This window comes from Danio rerio, chromosome 1 (assembly GCF_049306965.1).
Source record: "Danio rerio strain Tuebingen ecotype United States chromosome 1, GRCz12tu, whole genome shotgun sequence".
In the NCBI taxonomy this organism is placed as follows: domain Eukaryota; kingdom Metazoa; phylum Chordata; class Actinopteri; order Cypriniformes; family Danionidae; genus Danio; species Danio rerio.
Window position 1 is genome coordinate 53,637,822 of NC_133176.1, and position 19,679 is coordinate 53,657,500.

Here is a 19,679-nt window from a genome sequence, read left to right on the forward strand (position 1 = left end):
AAGCAAGCAAATGAAAAGGATTCAATCCATGTGTTTTGGTGCAATGCAGTAAAGTTTGAATACATTTGTGTGTGGTTTCTCATAACATGCACCGTAGGTGGTTTTAGTATGGCAGTTCAAACATATTCGACTACATGGGAGTATATAAACTTCCGTTTTCAAAGCAATCCAATCTAATCTAAATCTATCTTACAATTGGATTGGCAAAAATCCACTTTTTTATTCAATGTTTAATCAAATCTGGGCCTAAATTCAAGCTCCACTGCATTTATAACCCAACATTTGGTCATTCTGTTACATGTTTGGACATACAGTGGCACAAAATGTCAAATGTATTTTACAAAAAATCTTAAAGATGATTTCTGGTTATAAAAATGTTTGATTTATAATCTATTGTAATTTATAAACTTTCAAACACTTTCCAAAAAGTTTAGATATTATGTGCATATATATGGCCTAATCCCAATTCTTTTTTTGTACCCTACCTTTTCCCCTTGGTCCTTGAAACAGAGTGTGAAGGGGAAGGGCTTCAAAATGTACCCCTAAGAATTGGGACAGCACTACGACACCTGCACACGCCATCACATGTCATTGCGAACTCTTACCTCATATGAGATCAACAATTGCAACTGCTGTAGTTATTCCAGTTGTGTTTTGGTATTTATCTTCAGGAAATTACTGAAGGCATATATTATGTTCATTCCTTCATTTTCTTGTTGGCTTAGTCCCTTTATTATCCCGGGGTCGCCACAGCGGAATGAACCGCCAACTTATCCAGCAAGTTTTTACGCAGCAGATGCCCTTCCAGCCGCAGCCCATCTCTGGGAAACAGCCACACACACACATTCACACACACACTCATACACTACGCACAATTTAGCCTAACCAATTCACCTGTACCACATATCTTTGGACTGTGGGGGAAACCGGAGCACCCGGAAGAAACCCACACGAAGGCAGGGAGAACATGCAAACTCTACACAGAAACGCCAACTAAGCCGAGGTTCGAACCAGCGACCTTCTGCGCCACTGCCTCGCCCCCATATATTATGTTATCATAATGATATTAATGCGGCAATAAGATCATAACTATACAGTGCATTTACACCGTGGCCATATTCATATATGTAAACACACGTATCCAAAATCTATACTCTATAAGTAAAGGTACAAGTACCTGTGGAAATTTTTACTTAAGTAAAAGTAACAAAATCTTAAAAGTAAAAGTAAAAAAGTATTTGATGAAAAAATTACTCAAGTAAGTAGTTACTAGTTACATTTCATTATTAGTATATATAAATTTGTTTTAAAACCTTGACTTTTCCAAACCGCTGTATACCTTGAAAATGGTTATCGTCCCATGTCCAATATATAGGTTCTATAACCAGCAAATTTTCTGCTATACCATTCCTAACGTATTTGTACGATTTTTTATTTACGTTTTTTGTTGTTGTTTTTTTTAGGAAAACAGTATCTCCAGCAGAAAAGATATCCAAAGACGCCATATTAAATAGTAAATAAATCAGTGTTTTTGAACATGCCTGAAATGTTTACTGTCACAACCTCTCCAATGTGGCGATATTTGCAAATAAGTCATATGAATTATTTTTATTATCATTTGACGGTAACAGAGGAACTCCGCCAAATGTAGCGAAGTATAAGTACAGATTTTTCTCTAATAATTTACTTGAGTAAAAGTACACATTTAAATGTACTCAAAATTACACATTAACCAATAGTTTTACTCAAGTAAATGTAACAAAGTAAATGTAACTCGTTACTACCCACCTCTGCACATAAATAACATTACATCATTGACTTTATTCTAAAATGTGGAAGTGCGCCTGTTTTCGCGATTGTTTTAGAACTTCCGATTCAGTCGCCTATGGGAGAAATGACTAGGAGTAATAAACGTAAGAAAACGGTCAAACTATTTGCTCCACAAACAAATGTTTGCATGACTATATAGACCAAGTAGAATAATATAATGAGGAAACATCAGTTTGCAACATCAAACGGCGAAACAAGCAGTTTTTATTGTCTAAAAATGGATGGAAGTGAATGAGACCGGAAGTCTCGAGCCAAAAAGATTCAAATGGCAGCGCCCACTCGTAGGCGAAGAATAAGGTGAATAGCAGACAATGTAAAAAGCTCATTCCTAGCCACTAGACTTTTCTGACTGGGTATTCAAGTGTCATTGAGTGACAGAATGATGTGGGACGACAATACAGGAGATACGATTAGGGATTATAGATAGCGAAATGTAACGATTTTTATTTTAAAGCATGACGATAAAACACAAATTAAGCGATTTGTATTTTAAAGCATGACGGTAAAAAACAAATGCCGTTATGAATGTATTGAAACATGCTTGTTTGTTGTAAAAATTCGGAATTATGACAAAAAAACATACAAATTTGTCGATCTCCTGACTACCGTGTGCAGTCATGCTGTTGTTTTGGCTGGTGTATTCTGGGAAATATTCTTACCGTTTGGTTTCGAGTGTGGTCCTGAAAATCTCCATTTCGAGGGCTATCTAAAAAAAATGTTATTGGAAATACTTTGAAAAGTTACTTGCTCTGTAAACATCATTTGGGAATTATTTGTAAAAGAACTATATATAATTAATTAACAGTAAACAATATTATATTCACAGTCAATCAGATGAAGTGTTACCATATTCATAAAAAAATTACGCACAAAAGAACCAGTTATCTGTGAGACAAAACAATTGAATTAATAGATAAATGTCATGTTAACACTAATATAATCAATGAAATTATTACAATAGGAGCACTACAGTATCATTTGTGAAGCTTGAATAAATAATTCAGATATCAACAGCACAGAAAGTGTTTTCTGGGATCCTGGACTGTTGTCAAATATGCCGTTTGTTTGTTAAGTCCAGAACGGAGTAATTATATTTAATAGGTCCTTGAATCCTGTTCATTTCCTCTGAAAGCATCCTATCTGAGCTTGTTTCTTTTTGATTGGCTGAGTTTTATTGATCCTCCCAGACGTTTTTTTGCACAGGAAGTGTCTTTCCCTGCTGAACAGATTGGGCTCAGTTCTGTTCAACTGATGGATTTATACGTCCATACCAACCCCATTCTGTCAAAATTAATCAGCTCCATGTTGAGAGCAGCTCAGCATCAATGAAGACTGAAAGCCATCTGAAGGGGAGAAAAAAAAGTGCATCCTCTTAAAACTGAAGGAGGAAATATATCTTCGCAAGTGTGTGTTTACAAATAATCCATTCAATTACAGTCGATAGGCTTCAGCATGTCAGGATTTCGGTATAAAAAACAAAACGAGCTCAATTCTGAAATTATCTCGGCAAATGTAATGGCAATGAATAGCAAATGCAAAAATAAAATGTAAAAATAAATATATTCATGGACTTTACTTGGGTGGGCCACCCAGGTATATCAACGGTTACCCAAGTATATTTAATGGCACATTATTATATTACTTTTACACTTTTTTTGTATTTGTCCAATATGACCAAACATCCGTGATCGATTAAGGACAATAGCTGGTTTCAAGGGCTGTTTCTTAATTCCAGGAATGCAGAAAACGGACTTGCGTTCTTGTGAAGACAGGTCTTGCCAGGTGTCCTCGGAAGAACAAACTCGGAAGACTGCGAGAACACAGAATGCGTCCTGTGGGAAATTGGATGCTGCGTACTTCCTGATGATCACGTAACGGATTTTTAACCGAAACTTATTTAAACATTACAACATTCAAACAATTTATTGGGTCCCACTTTATATTGTGTCCTTAACTACTATGTACTTACATCAAAAAATAAATACAATGTACTTACTGTGTTCATAATGTATTTGAGAACACATTAGATAGAGGTTGGGTTATGGACAGGTTTGGTGGTATGGGTAGGTTTAAGGGTGGGTTAAGGTGTAAGGGATGGTCAACAGTGTAATTATAAAAGTTAATTACAGATGTAATTACATACATGTATTTAATCAAGCATAAGTAAACAGTAAGTACATGTATTTACACAAAACTATTAATTCCTGTGTAAGTACATACTAGTTAAGGCCACTTAATATAAAGTGGGACCATTTATTGTTTTTCCCCTTTAAAATATATACTATGCATAAAAACATAATAAATATACGTTGCACTTATATAATATAAATAAAACAGATTTTAATACGTATTTCAGCAAATAAACATATTTACCGTAACGTGTTTATGCCTTTATTAAGATTTTTATGGTAATGTTTATATTCACTGTTTAATATAGGGAAACTCCTGAGACAAATAAGTTATATCTCTGAACTTTAATAATAAACCTAAATGCTGCGCTTCCCACCTCCAGTCGCAAAGACTTCTGGGACTTCTAGAGCGTGTTCTGTGCTCAAGTCTGCATCGATGTGTCCTCGATATCAAGAAGGCATCTGGGAAGTTTCACATGTCCCCGGTACTTACAGTCTTGAGTTTTGGAACTGAACTTTGGCAGTTGATGATGACGTTACACCAGAACACGAGGACGCAAGACCGCTGAAGAACGCAAATTGACAAACAGCCAAAGTTTACCACGGTTTGAAAAAGTCAAGGTATTAAAACCGTAAATATTTCCTGTTATACCGTTCCTAAGGTATATGTAAAGGGTTTTATATGTGTTGTTATGAAATCTGTGTTTTTGAAACAAATGTAGATAGCAGAAATCAATGATGCGTTTAAATTATTTATCCTGCCATGTTTACTGTTATAAAATAATAAAAAATATTTCCTAAAATTATATATATCGTGTTCAATGGAGAAAACCAGTTTTATCATGAAGACCATTAAAAAGACTATATTTTAGTGTAGTAATCACAATATCATGATACTGTGAAACCGTGGTATTTTTAGGTTATCATACCCAATCCCAGTTCTACACCTTAGCACTTTCTCTTATCCCTACCCCTCATTTTGTGCGTTCACGTGAAGGGGTAGGGGTGTCCCAATTCTCTTTAGCTTGAAGGCGTAGTGCTAAGGGGAAGGGCTAGATAACCCTTGATACAGAGATTTTTCAGGAACCCATTCGAAAGCAAGGGGTAAGAAAAGTTCCCAGAATACACCAGCCACAAAGTCAGGAGAAGTCAGGAGATCCACAAATTAGTATTTTTGTCATTATTATGAATTTTTACAACAAACAAGCACATGTTTTAATATATTCATAACCGTGCTATTGTTTTACCGTCATAAAAAAAACGCTAAAATAAAAACTGATGAAATCTATAATTCATAATAATAACTCCTGTACAGCAGTCCCACAACATTCTGACACTCAATGACACTCAAATACCCTGTCAGAAAAGTCTAGTGTTTGAGAATGAGCTTTTTACAGTGTCTGCTATAATGTTAATGTAGTTTTGGTGTGTTTACATAGATGAGTATGGCCACGGTGTAAATGCACAGTACAATCTTATTGCCACATTATATCATTATGATAACATAATATATGCCTTCAGTAATTTCCTGAAAATAAATACCAACAAATACCACAACTGGAATAACTACAGCAGTCGCGATCATCTGATCTCATATTAAGTAAGAGATCATGATGACATGTGCAGGTTTGTAGTGCCGTCCCAATTCTTAGGGGTACATTTTGAAGCCCTTCCCCTTCACACTCTGTTTCAAGAGTCAAGTGGAAAGGGTAAGGGTACAAAAATAGAAGTGGAATAAGGCTTAAATAGTGGAAAATCTTCTCTCATTTACCCTTTTTAATACTGTTCATTCCGTGTTCGAGACTGTCAACACTCCCACAGACAAGCTCACATTTTGCAAAGAACCACAGTACCCACCGAAATGAGTTTCCTTCGCAGGGTGGCAGGGCACACCCTTATAGATGAGGAGCTCCGTCACCCGGGGGGAGCTTGAAGTAGAGCCGCTGGTCCTCCACATCAAGTGAAGTCAGCTGAGGTTGCTCGGGCATCTGTTTTAGATAGTCTCTAGTAGTCTTAAACACCTTGATTTGTTGGATCAGTTGTGTTTGATTAGGGTTGGAGCAAAACTGTACAGAGCTGCGGCCTTCCAGGAATCCAGTTTGAGACCTATGATCTAAAACTGAACAAACCCCTTTAAACCACGTTACTAAGTACAGCTCATTAAACAAACAGTCCATAAGCATTCCTAAATCCCCATCATCCTGAATCCAATGTTTATTTGGTAGCTGTGTCTTGGTAATTTGGTTTCTCCTGGAGGAAAGATGGACACTTTTATGTGGTGGTTATAAACGCTATATGATCTGTAATGGGGCAAGTGAGCGCTGGTTTGACGATTGTTTGTGTTTTATACAGTGAACACTCCCTGTGATGATGGGGAGATGAATAAAGCCTTCATGTGTGTTATGATTGAGGACGGAGTACTAAAGGTGTCTGTCAGTTTCCCATTACTGCTATTTATTGCCGTTTCTAGGTGCGAAGAACAAATAGAAAAGGGTAGAACTGAAGGGTGAAGGTTTGTAATGTTTATCATACAGACAGGAGGGTTTTAGCAATAAATCAAGAATTTTTATCCTTCTCTAGCGCCATTAACAGCTCAAAATTGTACTTATGCTTCTGTTTACCAACAGAGGAACATTCTGAATATGTACCCCTATATACATTTTTGGAGAGCGCCAAATACATCCCAGGAGCCACATTTTTTTCACAGTTTTTGTTTTCATGAATTCACCAGAGGCCGCTGTATATGCTTTTTGAGATCTCAATTTTCTCTCACTAATGCCAATTGCGCCTGCTCTTATGTCGACTGACTGACTGACTCACCGCCTTCCCTAAACCCAACCGACAGTGTTTTCAAAAGTACCATTTAACCTGCCCACCATCTTCCCTGAACCGACTGACACACCTACCACCTTCCCTAAACCCAACCAACAGTGTTTTCAAAAGCACAGATTGACCCGGCCACCGCCTTTACTAAACCAATTGACAAGCCCACCGCCTTCGCTAAACCCACCAGTGTTTTCAAAAGCACAGATTGACCCGCCCACTGCTCTCCCTAAACCAATTGGCACACCCACCGTCTTCGCTAAACCAGTTGACCCGCCCATTGCCTTTGCTAAACCCAGCCAACAGTGTTTTCAAAAGCACCAATTGACCCACGCACCGCCTTCCCTAAACTGATTGACACGCCCACTGCCTTCGAAAAACCCAACCGACAGTGTTTGCAAAAGCACAGATTGGCCCACCCACCACCTTCCATAAACCCAACCGACAGTGTTTGCAAAAGCACAGATTGGCCCACCCACCACCTTCCCTAAACCCAACTGACAGTGTTTTCAAAAGCACAGATTGACCCACCCACCACCTTCAATAAACCGATTGACCCGCCCACTGCCTTCGCTAAACCTAACTGACAGTTTTTAAAAGCACAGATTGACCCACCCACCGCCTTCCCTAAACCCAAAAAACAATGTTTTCAAAAGCACTAATTGACCCATCAACCACCTTCACTAAACTGATTGACCCGCCCACTGCCTTCGCTAAACCCAACCAACAGTGTTTTTAAAAGCACCGATTGACCCGCTCACCACCTTGCTTAAATTGATTGACCCACCCACTGCCTTCGTTAAACCCAAAAGATAGTGTTTTTAAAAGCACCGATTGATCCGCCCACCACCTTGCCTAAACACAACTGAGTGTTTTCAAAATCACAGATTGACCCACCAACCACATTTCCTAAGCCCAACCGACAGTGTTTTTAAAGCAATTCAGAAAAAAAAGCCACATTTTACCCCATTCTCACTCTGTTATTTACTTATTTAGTTTATTTTTTCCTTTTGTTTTACCTGCTTTCTGGAACCATTCTTTAGTGGTCATCACGGTCAACTTTGCTCCACTTCATAAGTTGACATAATACCGCCCCATAGCATTTGTTTTAAAGACATGCGGACATAGAAATGCAGCCATACGTACTTCTGGCTACATTATTTGCGATCTCCAGAAATGTCTATAGAGCTACGCTTTCAGAATGTGTCTATGTTGCTGTTTACATAAATCTGGCCAAAATAATGTTGGTTTTAAGTTTCTTTTTAAGCCTTTTTAACATCACATAGCCTTTTCGAACTTCGTTTTAAACTCAAACAAAGAATTTAAAACAACTTTTGTTTGACATATAATGGAACTTTGAAAATAATAATAAACCATTTATGCAAATATTGTTTAGAAATACTGTTTTATTATAATTAATCTGTGTAGTAAGTAGTAAAAAAGGTTTTATAATCTTGTTGACTTTCAACAGAAAGTTTAATCATCATAACTCTCAATAATATAAAAAAACTAAACAACAAATTGTTAAAATTGTTGATAATTGTTAAAACTATAACACGCGAACCACAAAATAATAATTAAAGTATCACTAAACTATAAAAAATATTGCAATGATAACTAAATGAACTAACAAAAACTATGCAAATAGTTTACAATTGATTTAACAAACAAAAACCATGTATATATAAACAACGAATTCAAACTAGGAGAAAAAAAAATGTACCTCTGACATACTGATATAACTCTGGATAATGTAAACTTTCCGCTTGAAATTAATTGAATATAAAAATGTGTAGGATTTTTTTGTCTGTATTGAGATGATCAATATTATAATTTCACTATAAACAGAAAAATAGCTTTATACGTTTTGTACATTTCCCAACATAATTTTTGAATTTTATGTTTCAACATATAAAAATATGTTTAAAACAACAAAGAACACCATATGTTTTACGCAGCGATGACCTTCCAGCTGTAACCCAGTACTGGGAAACACCCATACACTCATTCACACACACACACACACACACACACACACACACACACATATACACTATGGCCAGTTTAGTTCATCCAATTTTCTTTAGACTGTGGGGGAAACCGGAGCCCCCAGAGTAAACCCACACCAACAAGAGATCTTGCAAACTCCACACAGAAATGCCAACTGGCTTAGCCTGAACTCTAACCAGCGATCTGCTTGCAGTGAGGCGACAGTGCTAACCACTGAGCCACCGTGCTGTTAATATATGTATAACTACAGAAGCTGGTTGATTGGTAAACACACAAACTTCCTGACATGTCCTCATTGAGCTGTTAAAGGGATGCGCTTGCTTTCTTCAGATGGCTTTCAGACATTCAGATGGCTTTCGATGCCTGTCAAGTGTGTCAAGAATCTGATGGCGTTACTCAACATCGACCGCTCTCTGATCACAAATTTGTTACACATCTGTGTGTCTCTTTGCGGTCGACTGTTGTGACAACACCCAGTCAGAAAAAAGGCTATATCCTACAATTACGTCAAATTTTCCATATCACTTTAAAACACACAATACAAACAACAGCAAACAAATGCATTGTTTGGGATTCCTCTCCAAAAGTGACTTGGAATTAATTATCTGCAGAAATGCTGAAAAAACCCCGACTGGAGAACATGAACATGTGAAAACGCAAAGATGTTTTAGGCAGGGCTTCAGAGGGAATTAACAGCCCGAAACTCCGTTTTAATGGCATACATGTGCGTATAGTCATGAAAAGCTACACACTTGACTTGAAATGTACTATATGGTCCCATAAAAACTCTGTAAAGGGCTACGAAGGGTCTGTAAAAATTTATTCATGGGAATTATCTTCATAAGTATTAATCTTTATCGAGAGAAAAGAATGAAAAAGGAAAGCAAGTGGTCAAAGGATGTTTGGCTGTCGTTAAAAGGGAAGTTTAAAGCCCTGCTGTTATGTGTGGTTTCATAGTTCACCAGCACACAATAAAAGCACAGGAAATCTATTAGCCATGTTAAAAACCAACATTCTGACACGGTTTTGCACACAAACAGAAACACAGACTTCCTTGGAGTTGGAGAAGATGATCGGTCTAATGAGATGCTGTTAAAATAAAGTATATGCAATCAGGCTTGTTGGCTTTATAGCCAGTGTTTAAGTGATTTGTTTCTAAGTGAGTTATGCATTTAATTCACCTGTATTTAGGTTATTTGCCAGTACAGAGGTCCCTCATTAATCATGGAAGTTATGTTTTAAAAACAGCCCGCAATAGGTGAAACCCGTGAAGTAGTCAGCTTTATTTTTTACAATTAATATAGATGCCTTAAGGTTGTAAACCCCCTCACTACACACTTCATACACTTTTCTCAAACAGGCATTAGCATTTTTACACTTTTCTCTCTCGAGTGACTTCCTTTAGCATGTCCAGAAGTCCAACTTTTTGTGTGATGGTTAGCATCTTCCTCTGCTTTTCGGGTGTTATTGCAGGTGCCTTTGGCCCTGCAGAATGTTTCGTCTACATTGTGGAGTCTGTTGGGCATTAATTTGGCATCATACGTTGTCTAATGTGAAACATTGATTGTGAAGGTCGATGGCATCGTTGACGTAGGCGCCGGTGCATAAATTATTTATGAATAATTAATTATTCATAACGAATTAGTTATTTGTAACTGTTTAACCTACCTGACCTGCATGGTTTTTGTTTTACCCATAACCAAATCATAAATAAATAAAGATAAGTTACACACAATTTACCGCCTGTCAATTAGAGCTGCACAATTAATCGTTAAAAGATCGCGATCTCGATTCGACCCCCTAGACCAGGGGTGTCAAACTCAATTCCTTGAGGGCCTGCACAGTTTAGTTCCAACCCTGCTCCAACACACTTACCTGTAGGTTTCAATCAAGCCTGAAGGACTCAACTAGTTTGATCAGGTGTGTTTAAATAGGGTTGGAACTAAACTGTGCAGAGCTGCGGCCCTTTTGGAACTGAGTTTGACACCTGTGACCTAGACGATCTTAATCCAGCATTTCTACGATTCTATCAATCATTTTTTCAAGTTCAGGAGAGAAGAAAAGGTGGCTGCACGAGTCTTTTCATTGTTTCACACACGTTGCTCAGTGACGTTGACACCTCCATATGATGTTAAATGAGTCACATACTGTATTTATAAGGTATAGTTCACCTAAAAATGTAATTTTTGTCTTAATATAATGATGTTTTCGCGATCGGGAGATCACACGTGACATGAGTTGCTGATCGTGAGCTGTTATCACAGAGAGGGCGCATCTACTTTAGTGAACAGAACCTGCAAATTTTGCGAGTAACAGGTAATACAGTTGCAAATAATATTCAGTTTGTGGCACAGAGTGATCGTTTGTGAGCCGTGCGCGAAGTATAAACAAGCATTAGCAGTCAAAATGAAACGGAAAGTGTGCACTTAATTTAAATGATCATATCGCATTTTAGAGTTATGATTACGGCAAGCATTTGATCTGTTTTTTCTTTTATAGCGAACACACAGTTGAGCATGAAAATAAATGTTTACAATGTCAGTATATCTACTCTAGCCTATATATTGTTGAATATAATCTGATAATGGCAAATGTCTGATTTTACAAGTGAAAAAAATTTTCTAATATGACAGATTGCAAGCATATATCTCAAACTTAATAATTCAACATCAGAATTAGTATAAATAGAATAGAATTATTTATAGAAACCAGTAGACCTACACATAATATTATTATCAATGTTGTGCCATATGTTTGTTTTTACGATACCTTTATTTTACATCTACAGAATCGTGAGAAAATCGTGGTCTTTATTTTTTGCAGCTCTACTGTCAATCACTTTTTTCCGCGGGATTCATGAATAGCATGAATTCATGCATGAATAGCAGAGTGAATATTATAACATCTGTGTTGTTATAAAGGTGTTGACAAACTTGATTGGTAAAAAAGGTGCATAACCAACAGGAACCAACCAACAGTATCTGAGGTTTTTGCTAAAATTATTAAGTACAAGCGTGAAAGCGAAAGATTAAAGCAGTGTACTGACGCTGTGACAAGTTACCTAAAAGAGTCAAAAGACCGAAGAGTCATCAGATAGAGACGAGATTAAATAAATATCACGTTTATTAACTATAGTGAGACGCAATCCAGCGGGACATCCTTGATAAACTGTCTGACTGCACTGCTCTCTGGGATGACTGCTGAAGCTCAGAGTTGGATGCGCACAAAGCCTACACTGCAGCGCATGACAGAGTGTGTGTGTTGGTGTTTGTGTGGGTGTTTTCCGTGGTATAGTGTGGACGAAGATCTTTTCAGAAATGCAAGATGAAACGCCAGTGTAGACGTGGATAGTTTTTGCTCTAAAATGCCATTTTAAAACTAAGATGTATTAGTGTATACAGTGCCTAAAAGTGTGTGTGTGTGTGTGTGTGTATTTATATATATATATATGTTTTACAAAAATATATTTTGCCACTGAATATTCAAAACTTAAGGTTGTGAACTAGCAGTGTTATGCTGCTTTGAAACATCACTGTCACTATAAACAACAGGCTAATAAAAATATAACAAACCAGCAATCTTCTTGCTGTGAGGTGGTCATACTACCCACTGTGCCACCGTGACACAAATTATTTTTATCATTATTATTATTAATATTATTATTATAATTAAATAAAAATTAACAGAAGGAGGTGTTTAAAACCTTCGTTCTCCGTGACACTGGGCTGAATATCTTTGCAGATGAACAATGCAATACCATCCGTTATTGGCGTAGAGCGCACAAAACTGTTGCGCATGGAAAAAAACTTGCAATGCTGTTCTCACCACTTTTGGAGCTGGTAGCTACAGTTGAAGCAGTGCAGGAAGCCGGGGATGCAGGAACACTGGAAGATGCTTTCACAACAACACCGTGGCGCCGCTTCAAGTGAGATATCAGATTAGTCGTACTGCCCGCGTATTTACAGATGCGCGGCACATTTTGCAAATTGCATCTGTCCTGTCAAGTCGTCCATCCTTAAATCCATAATGTTTCCATACTTTAGATTTAAAACTCAGTGGGGAATAAAATGTTTGTTTTGCTTCTCGCGCTTTCTGAGGGCGCACCACTAGCTTCATCCGCACACCTGATACACTGAGTTGTAGTGTAAGTGTGCACATCCGCAAATGCGTTGCTAAGGCATACTTTATGTAGGTCGATTAAATTATGCGCCAAAATACATGTTCCTTATGTATGTACTCTGACCTGTCCACCAAGTTACTTTTCATGCATACACACACTCACACGCACACACTCACACACATACCAGTACATGACTATATTGTTGTTGTTTTTGTTTTGTTTTTGTTTCGTTGCTTTGTATTTGTTATTTGTTGACGTTTTCTTGTATTTGTATGATTTTTGCATATTCTAATAAAAAAAAAAGAAATTATGCGCCAAAAACAGGTTGACAACACTTGCTAATAAATAAAAAATACATTCTATATTAAAAATATAAGCTGTATCTTGGAAAAACCGATGCATCTCGCAAAAACCGATGCATCTCGATTTGCTTCCAAAATTTTATTCATCCTCTGCTGCTCTACCGATGCACTCGCATCGTGGCGTATCGATACATATCGATTAATCTTCCCATCCCTAATATATATAGTTTAAAAATCCTGAAAAACTAGGGGGTCTGATAAAGGCACAAAAGTAGCTTTTAATATTAATATCAATGTCTTGGATTTATTATAAGTAATAAAATGAGTATAAGTAAAATGAGTAAAATGATGTTTTGGATATTTTATATTTTTTATGATATTTTATATGTTTTATATTTGCCCTTATGTAACGGAAGCCAGCTGGTAATCATGTAAACCGTAAACCTCACTCCTCGGATATCGAGAGGTGATCCAGTGACAGACGTTGTTCTGCAATCTTTAGCCTCCTCCTTAGAGATGTCTGTCACTAGATCACCTCTAAAAACAACACTCAAAAAAAGCTAAGCAATACTAAGTGAAGTTTCATAAACTAATTTCGAGAGGAGCACGTGATATGACTGAGCATGACTGGCTACTCATCGGTAAATAATCCAATCAGAATGATCCAAGTTTACAATAAATGGATCGTGTTCTCCCTACTGCCTTATCTTCATTTTCGAAGAGTCCCCCCTTCCACCCCATCTCCTCCTTTTCCTCCTTTTTCCAAGGGGGAGCTCTCGAAACCTGTAGATCTTCGATCCCCTTATATGCTTACTGACCGGGCGGGAGCCTTGAGCTCAAGTATCTCCAAGCTCAAGGTGCTCTTCCTGGAACAGCTTGCCAAACTTGCTATAAACGCTAACGCCCCATTCACATGGGTCTTCACCGTCAACGCTTGCGTGTCTGAAGTTGGGTGTAACGCGTTCGTCATAGCAGCATCAGTCAATGGAATTCAGTCAGCAATAGGCCACTGTCTAGCTGCTCTATTTGCATACAGCAATCTGTGTGGCTGATGCTTCCGTTGGAGCTTTAAAAGTTGAGTTAGTCCCAACTTCTGCAGCGAGCAACGCTTCTGAAGCGGCGCAGACGGATCCACAATGCAGTTCGGGCAACGCCTGATGTAACCCTTTCAAAATGAATGGGAAGCATTGACGCTGAAGCCCCGTGTGAATGGGGCGTAAATGTATGTAATTGGGAACTCTTGAAACAGACCCTGTAGAAATGCTGGGTTCCACAAAATTCCTTCATGTTGTCCCAACACAAATCAATTAAGTCAACTCAATCGTTTTTACAAATTTAGGTAAATTGAACATAAAACAGTTCTCCCCCCCAAAAAACGTAAGAATTGTGTTGTTTCAACTTATTTAAAACAAGTAGCTTGAACAAGCAGCCAAAGCATTTATTTGAGTAGATACTGACAAACCTAAAGAGCCGACAAACGTACATCTAGTCAACAGTATGTCCAAAGTGAGGTTGTTTTTGAATGTTACAAAGACATAAATTACTTCTCAGTGTTTCTCTGCTTAATTCCAGTGCCATGTTCACGGCGGGATGTGGCGAGACCACCGTGACGTGGCTTTAAATTGTCTCTGCATGAAATCTGTAACGACAGACTCAACAAACGAGAGAACAGAGGGATGCCTCTGAACAATAGACTTCACAGTGCTGCGGTCCGCTAATCCAAACACTAAATAACTCTTCTGAATTAAGCTCTGTTTAGAATAATGTGAATCAAAGAAAGCATTCGCCATCCCTATAGCAGCACATCGTGGCCTTTTTTTATTTGAGTTTGGTTGGAAAGCAGTCGCGCAGCTGGAAAGCAGAACGGTATGACCAATTGCGTAATGTAATTCAGCTCGGTTGCCCTGCGCGCAGCCACAGATCAGGATGTGTTTATCAATTAGTCAACACTCATCACTGTTCCTCTGCACATGACAGAAGGCAGACGGGCTTTTATTGGGGATTTTCGTTTTTACTGGAAAGCAGAGATCTGGCTGGACTTCAGGCTGTATGGTACTGTACACGTTATACCTTCACTTAGGACCACAGGAGGGCACAGCCTGACCATTAATGTTTCCACAGCAACAGAAACAATTAAACAAAGCAGTGCACTTCTTAATTAGGGTTGACTGACGAATTTTATAACAAATGTGCTGCGTAAGGCCTGTTGTTTTTAGGTGTATTAATCTAAAAATAGAAACAATCAGAACAACATGTTGCAACATAGGCTTATTCTAAAAATGTAGCCCTATATGCATTTCTGGAGATTGCGAATTATGTAGCCAGAAGTACGTATGGCTGCATTTCGTCTTTAAAACGAACGCTACGGGGCTTTTCAAGCTGACTGCTTAACTCCGTGTGGATGGCTTTCTTGCTGTTACCAGTTTGTCCAGTGGCTCACTGTGTACATCGGTGGACTAAAGATCCAGAGAGAAGTTGACAATGACGACAGGGTTCGAGTTTGGCGAAGAACCGTTTCAAAATGCGGGTAAGACAAAAACAATAGCCAAAAAAGAAAATAAACAAGTAAACAACAGGGTGAGAATGTGGTAAAATCTGAAACTGTGGTAAAAATCAGGCGAGGGCTTTTCTTTTTCTGGACTATCTTTTTATAGTAGAATAACTCTCATTTTTGTAACTAAAAACTCTTAAATAACTAAAATTGAAGCATGTTGGTAAAATAAGCTTCAAAGCGGCATTCTTTCTTGTGCTTTTTCTCTTTTAGTACAGTTTTTTAAAGATTTTTGAACAGGACTAAGTGACCAGCTGTGTATTTATAGCTTATTTATTTAGACAGCCGTGTGTGTTATCTTATATAGTTTAACTGACTGTTCGCCTACTTTAAACTATGAAGCTCGGAGTATAATTCGAATTACAAATTCACACGAATACTGTAGAAGACACCCGCATTGTTTGAAAATAGGTTTTAATTACGTTTTTTGTCAACATTCGAAAAGCATTTTTGACACATGATTTGTATAGATATTCATTCATAAGAGCTAACGTAACATTAGAACATAAGAAATAAAACTTACTTTATTTCTTCCATGTGGTAACTATAATCATAATATTTCGAATGTAGCATCTAATGTTAATGCGCTCTTATACTCACTTTAAATATGCAATGCTAAAAATGTCACAAACATCATGATGACTGATTGCGGAGTGGTTAAATAGCGACGTCGGAAGGGCAGATTATCAGAAAATAACATCTCAAATTTCATCCTGTTCTTTACAAGGAGCTACTGAATTGCTGTAGTTGGAACATGGGAAACCCCAGTGGGAAAACATTCCAAGTGAAGACCATAATTACCTGATAAACAAGGACTCCGGTGTCCCATTGGTGATAGATTTTAGGCTGATGGCCAAATAATAGCCACCTTTGGTCAAACGTATTTTCAGCACCCGGTACTGAACTGTAGTTCTCGTATCCACACGTCAAAAGAGCCTTTTTGTGTCAACACTCACTGCGGTTGCCAATTACCACACTGCTGGTTAGTCTGATGTATTCCTTGGTTTGCTGACTATTACCCACACAACCTCAGTCCATCATTCAGAGCACCGCGAGACGCATGCGAACACACTAATGGCCTCAAGTCTTCTGTTCTTACAGGACCGTTTGAAGCCTCTTACGGGGATTTTCCAAAGATATACTTCACATATGAAATACATTTTCCAAATGCACTTGTGGCCAATTATCATAATGCGGGCAAGTGTAAGTGATATTAGTACAGTTTGTCTTGTAAATCCAGCCTCGTGTTATGTTACACTTGCTATGCCCAGCTGGTTTGACTATAAACAAAGACGCAATACTACAGTGCCAAGTCATAAGCGATGGCTTTGTTTGCATCAATTTGTCTGCTATGATTTGGGGAAACCCCTTACCAGGTATATGTGTGTATGTGTGTATGCATATATATATATTTATATATACAGTTGAAGTCAGAATTATTCGCCCTACTGTGAATTTTTTTTCTTTTTCAAATGTTTCCCAAATTTTCACAGTATGTTTGATAATATTTTTTCTCCTGGAGAAAGTCTTATTTGTTTCATTACGTTTAGAATAAAAGCAGTTTTAACTATTTAAAAAAAGCATTTTAAGTTCAATATTAATAGCCTATTTAAGCAAGTTAAATGGAAATGCACCAGTTGCAACAAATTAAGATGCGAGGAAACAAAAAAACATGGTACTGTATACAGTTAAAGGGGACATGAATACACGTAAATTAGGAAAGTTTAATTCGAAAAACAAGTTGGTATAACCGAGGGTATACGCAATTATTGATCATCAGAAGTGGTAATACCCAAACAGCTTGTGGAAAATTTATTGTCATGAGTTTTTAATTGTTTTACATTGTAAGAATTACATTTTAAATGTGCTTTTTAGATAAGCACAATATACTAGTATTCAGCTTAACGTGACATTTAAAGGCTTAACTAGGGTAATTAGGCAAGTCATTGTATTGACTTTATTCTAAAATGTGGAAGTGCGCCTGTTTTCGCGATTGTCTTAGAACTTCCGTTTCAGTCGCCTATGGGAGAAAAGACTAGAAATAATAAACGGCAAAAAACGGTCAAACTACTTGCTCTACAAACAAATGTTTGCATGACTATACAGACCAAGTAGAATAATAAAACAAGGATATATCAGTTTGTAACATCAAACAGCGAAACGAGCAGTTTTAATGTCTAAAAATGAATGGAAGTGAATGAGACCGGAAGTCTCGTGCCAAAAAGATTCAAATGTCAGCGCCCGCTCGTCTGCGGAGAATAAGGTCAATAAGAATGGTTTGTTCTGTAAACAATCGAAAACAAAAATTGCTATGTTTGTTTTAAAACTAACTATAATTATAAAACACATTGCAGTGCATGTGGCATTAACTATACCAGGGGTCACCAACATGGTGCCCGCGTGCACCAGGTAGCCCGCGAGGATCACATGTGTTGCCCGCAGGCCTGTTCTAAAAATAGCTCACCATAGCGCCACTTACCAGTAAGCTTCATCTAATAGAAAAGTAATCATTTAAAAATGTAAATATTTGCAGAGATATATATAAAATAAAGTGGTGCACATTGATACAATAAATACAGGGTATTTCCTACCCTGTTAAATCATTGTTGATAACTTTTGTGAGAATCATTAACATGATCAGTGTCTTCACATTTATGAATATCATTAATTATTTCGAAAAACATAAAGTATAATTAAAAGTAAATTGAGCAAATTTGTTGTTTGAGAAGTGTTTATCAAACTGGTAGCCCTCCAAATTAATCGGTACCCAAGAAGTAGCAACTGGACTATACCATACTTTCATGCACAGAATTAAACAGTGAATGCTCATTCTGAAAACGTAGCCCCGCGGATGTTTCTGGAGACCGCGATTTACGTGGCCGAAGGTCATATGGCTGCATTTAGTTTTTTCAAGTGAACGCTACGGGGCGGTGTGACGCCGCTCCTCTTCGCGGCGCGATCGCCGGCTGGAATGACGACTCACCTTCACCGTGTGGAGGGCTTTCCTGCCGCAACCAGTTTGTCTGGTTAGCTTGTTGTGTTACGTCAGCGGATTGAGGCCCGGAGAAGGAGGAGCTGGCCGTGTTCGACGACCGGGTTCGAGTCCGGGGAAGAGCGGTTCCAGATATCAGGTAAGACAAAAAACAGAACGAACGAGTTCGTAACGGGGCGAGAATGCTGTGAAATCCGAAAACGCGGTCAAAATCGGACGAGGGCTTTTCTTTTTTTTGCACGGCTTTCATAAATCGTTGCTTGTGCCGGGTCGACGGATTGGCCTTAGTGCCGCCCAGTCAATCGTTCAGTTATTCATTCAGTCAGTCGGACAGACAGTCGCTCCACAGCAGCCTCTGGCGGCTTTTTATGCGAGAACAGCGCACGCTCGCGAGAGGCGCTCGAGTCGCGAAAAATTTCGCACAGCAGCCCCTCACAAAAACTGCACAAATACATACCTCCCGGGACATATTTCGCGGTCTCCAGAAACGTCCTCGAGCTACGTTTCCAGAATGAGCCTGGGTTGGATAGTTTTCTAAAAAAATAATGCTTGCCATCATTTACTCAACCTTTCCTTGTCCAAAATCGGCTTGTCTTTTTTCCCTTCTGTTAAACACAAAAAAAAGAAATAAAAAAAAGCTGGAAACCTGTTACCATTGACTTACATTGACATAGTATTTGTATTTCCTTTTGTGGAAGTTAATAGTTACAGGTAACTGATGTAAGAAAAAAGTCTTGTATACATATAATAAAAGTTTTATTCCTCTGACAATGTCAGGGTGCTCTTGGAAGCTGATAATGGGCTATAGATTGCGGCAGAGATTTGATTGTATCTCCTTGATAAAGGGGGTGATGGATCTGGAATACAGACTGCAGAGAGTCGTGATCAAAGCAGCCTTCCTGGCGGTTTAAGACTGTGTCCT

General features: G+C 38.1%; 1 protein-coding gene across 1 annotated transcript in view; it reads right to left on the bottom strand.

Annotated features, from left to right (window-relative positions):
- Positions 1-19,679, bottom strand: part of tbck (TBC1 domain containing kinase) — a 173,733-nt gene that overhangs the window by 123,229 nt on the left and 30,825 nt on the right. The window lies entirely within an intron of this gene.